Below are 5119 nucleotides of genomic sequence, written 5' to 3'. Positions count from 1 at the left end.
GTATTCTGCAGTTCATGGTTACCTGGTAATCCTTATGCCTAGAGTACCCTGAGTAGTCATTTTTGATCTTTACTGACTCTTTAAATTTGAAAAGATCATCGAGCACTTGTCCTTTCGAGCTCGTTAATTCCAAAAGCGACTAGAGTCACCTTTCGTCCTTTTCTCGACTCTTAAAATATGAAAAGGAAAAGTTTTGTTTCAGTGTCTTAAAATTAACTGCCCACGAAATATTCCTAGTTAAAGTTATCTTCCTTAGTGATTCTTTAGGGTCGATTCCAATGGCAACATTTCCAGAATCTACCAGTCAAGGATTCCCCTCAGATGGGAATCCTGGTCCTTTTCCTTCTTTTGGAAATGTTGGTGCTCCTTATATGGCAACGTTGTCCCTCCCTGGGTTAACCATTGGTTTACTTATCTGGTTATTTTTTACCTCGGTGATCTCGCATGTCCTAACTTCTGCCCCACCATCTCCTTCATTCGAATCACATCACGATGATTCTAAGGTTGACCCCTCGCCTTCTTCCCCCATTTCTTCACCCTCCTATTCTACTTCGCCTGGTGAAAGTTTCAAATCTAGTAACCAAGAGGCTAAGAAGAAGAAGAAGACGAAGAAGAAGAAGACGAAGAAGAAGAAGTCAGATAAGCGAGAGGCCAACCGTGTAGTTATTGCTCTAAACACACTTCTTGTTGACACACCTTTCGATCCTCCACGGAAGGTTAGATTCCATTGCAAGTTGTGTAAGGGTGACCATCTCCTTCGAGACTATCCTGGTGTCCCCGGAGTCTTAGAGGTATGGTCTCAAGACCTAAATCGAACATCCCCATTGACCTTTGGAGATCATGTCGATGCTACACCTTCAGCTAACGATGGTAAGAAGAAAGGGAAGATTAGATTCCCCTGTAGGTTATGTGAAGGAGAGCATATTCTTCACCTCTGTCCTCTTATGGATAAAGCTACCAAAGTTTTGGAAAACTTTGTAGCTCCTCAACCCCAACTTCCTGTTGGTTATCAGAGGCTTTCTTCTAACCCTATCCTAGTTGGTAAAGAGAATGACTTGGATTCATCTCTTGTCCATCCTGCTCTTCCTGAGCATGACTCTCTTATGTCTGTTCTCAACCAACCATTGGTTGAAAAGAGTGTTGACTTGGCTCCGCCTTTAGTTGTTCACTCTATTCCCGAAGAGAGTAGTGATCATACTGCTCATGTTCTTCTCGTCTCCTCAGATTCTCATGAATCGAAGAGTAACCCACCTATCCCAGTTGTTAAGGAGAGTACTTCTCCTTCTTCTGCAGAGCATGGGGGCAATCATATGATACCCCCACCAAGTAGTTCTGTCGTTTCTTTCGATTGGAGTCAATTGACAACATTCCGCCTTCCATCTTATGTGCCTTTCCAGATCACAGTACAAGCCTAAAATATGGTAGTACATGGCACTATATTAGATGAAGGCATGTCTGTTAGCATCATGTCCTCTACTACTTGGCAAGCTTTGGGCTCCCCACAGCTTGTACCTGTCACCCAGAATATATTGGCTTTCAACAAAGGAACCAGTCAACCCTTGGGGGTCCTCTCGAAGTTCCCTATTCCTTTGGGAGGAAAGACTATCTATATAGACGTGATGGTAGTCCAAGGTCCCTTAGATTTCAATCTTCTCCTTGGACGCGACTATGTTTATGTCATGGGAGCTCTTGTTTCTTCACTCTTCCCTATGGTTTGTTTTACACACAAAGGGAGAATTGTGACTATTAATCAGCTATCATTCATTGGTCACCAGGCACCTCCTTTACAACCATCGTCCCCTATCGGCTCATGTTTGCAAGCAGTACCTTCCCTGCCATAGGTCAATTATGTGGCTAGCCATTCCATCTCCGCATCTATTGATGATCACATGGATGGTATTGTACATTATGTACTGGGGGCATTGGAACCTGATCTGTCTTTGGTACCAAATGAAATGTATTCCTCCTAGAGCGTGGTTCTTCCGTCTAATGAAGACCTCTTGGGAGCCATGTTCTCTTATGGGTCATGAACAGACGTTGTGAGGATAGTTCCTGGTCTTGTGTCAACCTCGTTAAAAAATGAAACAAGGAGTCAAAGCATAGTTCCTTGTCTTGTGTCAAGCTTGTTAAAAAATGAAACAAGGGATCAGAGCATAGTTCCTTGTCTTGTGTCAAGCTCGTTAAAAAATGAAATAGATGTCCGAGGATAGTTCTTTTACTATGCCAACCTCGTTAAAAAATGGAGCAAATCCCTTTTCCAAATCAAGTCTTTGATTAAGATCTCGTAAAATCCCAGTCGAGTATTTCCAAGATCTCGAAAGTGAACCTTCATTCCATCCACCTGGTTGACTGAAATGAAGCTTGGGGGGCATGTACCTCGATTGAGTCATTATGCCGAGGCAATGCAAACTTATCTCAAGCATAGTTTTTCGTTTCCAGCTTGTGTAAACATGAAACTAAATCCAAGCAGAGTTCTCCATGGTTCAAGCTTGTGTAAAAATGAACCCATGCCCAATTTACATCTCGTGATTGTCATTTTTATTACCTAATTTATGCTAGATGAGCCTTGGTTGTTTCATTCCATCGCCACCCTCTCTTTGGTCGATCATATGCTTTCACTTGGTTGTTTTTTCCTTTCCTGAGGAACCACAACAATGAGTGGTTTTATTAGCCAACCTCTTGACCTTTCAGTGTTTTGAGCAGTTCCTCCATAACCAGAACCAATTACTACCCTTTATACCACTTGTTCCTCTAGGACGAGTCACCTTTAAGCTATTTTTTGACTCGTAAAAAATGAAAATATTGTCCAGTATTTTTCCCATTTAGACTTGTTAAAGCAAATAAAAGCAGGGAGTCATCTTTGAGCTTTTTTCTTACTCTCAAAATATGATTAGATTGCCAAGCTCTTGTTGTTTTAAACTTATTAAAGGCTGCGAAACATCGTTTACCCAGTATATGTTTACCCCTTTTTCAGGCTGGGATAAACTATTTACGAAAAAGGTACTCCTTAGTTGACATGGTCAAGCGGTTCTCTCAAGTATTATTTTCTACTTTTTCAGGCTTGAGAGACACAAATGTTCAAAAAGGGACCTTTTGGAGTTTTCTTTTCCATGTCTTTTGCAAACTCTCTAAACATGAAAAAGATACTGAGTTAACCCTTTGTCGAACTTGTTAAAACATTAAACGACATTGGATTCATTGCCATGACGAACATGAGCTTCTCCTTCCTAGGGCTCATTAATCTTACTAGGTTGGATTCATCTGAAGGATGAACTTACAGTGCAAGCACATGATATCCCCTTCAAGCTTGTGATTAAAAAATAATTGGGGTACCTGCCAGAAATGGTGGGGGAAAATTGGAAATTTTATCAGTTGTGTCGGCAGCTCACTCTTGAACATGACACTTTCTGCTTTGTGTTGGGTTGGGATATCCTCCTTTCATCATTGACCTTCCTGGGTTGGGCCGTTCATTTTTTCCTTTCATTTGATCTCTGCCACGTCATCATGACCACTGATCCTATGGATCCAAAAGCTACCAAAATCCGGAATCGTGTCGCTGATATGTTCAAGAGTTAGTCCCTCTGCAGTTACACTTACTCTTGATTCTCTGTATCATCTGAAATCATTTGCATCCCTTTGTCTCATGTCGATGATGTGGGATACATCATGGCCCTCCTTTGACACGGTCGCTTCCTGTCGACTTCAGCTCATTATCCAGGAAGCTGGCCGAGAGACTCCCTTCCAGTACCTTAGATCTTGCATGCCCTAATGGCAAGTTCTTCGCACTTAACGACAATTTTTACATCATTGGTTTTCGATTGGGTGTTTTCACAGGTGTTTGACATCAGTTCCTTTATTCACATTCCATGAACTGTGTTTCTAGTACCTTGAGAGCCATTGTCATTATTGGTGGTTTCTCTCACGCTTTTTAACAGTTCACATCATTGACCGGTAATCAAGCGACTTCCTAGCATGTTTGACTTCAACACATTCATTCACATGTTAGGATTTGTACTTTGATCGGGTCATTTGGAGTCCAAGACCCTGGGCTAAGATTACACAAGTCCAGGTTGTGAGGTGATGTGACATGGTCATGTCGATATACATGTCTCTTTTAGATGGGTGGTTGTGACCATACCATGAGTTGTTATACGTGATCCTTCACATTATTGGGTGGCTGCGACCATACCTTCATTTCAATCTGATCCTTTCTTATGGACGGCTGCGCCCATGCCCTGGATCCATTTACATGATCATTCTCTGGATGGATGCGTCCATACCATGATTCATGTATTCATATTCAAAGTTTTTAGTGATGTCTATGTATTTGTGCTTGCTTGCAGGTTTTCCAACGGCAGACTCTAGTTCCCTGCACTGAGTTATAAAGCATTTCACCTCTCACTCTAGTTCGGGCTTCACGGTTTAGGGGGCATTTGTTACACATCATTTTGTCACTGTCCTTGTACTCCCCGTTCCTTGATCCTGGAGGACCTCTATAGTGAACCCTTCATGCTTTCCCATCATGAAGAAACTCCCATTGTGTCCCTCTTCATGAGCATAACAATTCCCCTTTACATCATTTTCCCAAAATCATTTTTTTTTTTTTTTTTTTTTTTAACTCAGTTTACAAGATCGACACTAATGACCCGCGTCACTATGCAGGGATTACATCTGTCCCTCTTCATGAGCATAACAATTCCCCTTTACATCATTTTCCCAAAATCTTCTGTTTGTTTTGTTTTTTTGTTTTTTGTTTTTTTTTTACAAGATCGACACTAATGACCCGCGTCGCTATGTAGGGATTACATCTGTCCCTCGCGTCGACTAGAGCGTCTGAGCCTTTTTCCAGTTGTGTCGATCCTATTTTGGAAAGTTTTTTAAATTTGGAGCCGAAGCTTCCAGCTCTAGAAGCTTCGTAACGAAAGTTTGGTAAATGGTTAGGCTGGATGGAGCCGATGAGGTCAGATTGGGCTCCTTTCCCTATAAGGATGGAACTACCTCGAGAGATAAGACCTTCTCCCATGAGAAGAGGAACCATCTCCCATCCATTCAAGCTATATAAACCTCCAGTTTTCCCAAGCGCAAGCTAGTGTGTGTGTGCTAGTGCTAATTAAGCTTT

The sequence above is a fragment of the Pinus tabuliformis genome, chromosome 3_2 (genome assembly GCF_031772625.1).
Source record: "Pinus tabuliformis cultivar Carrire ecotype Pingquan chromosome 3_2, CPIR1, whole genome shotgun sequence".
Lineage (NCBI taxonomy): Eukaryota > Viridiplantae > Streptophyta > Pinopsida > Pinales > Pinaceae > Pinus > Pinus tabuliformis.
Note: the sequence above shows the minus strand (reverse complement) of the source record.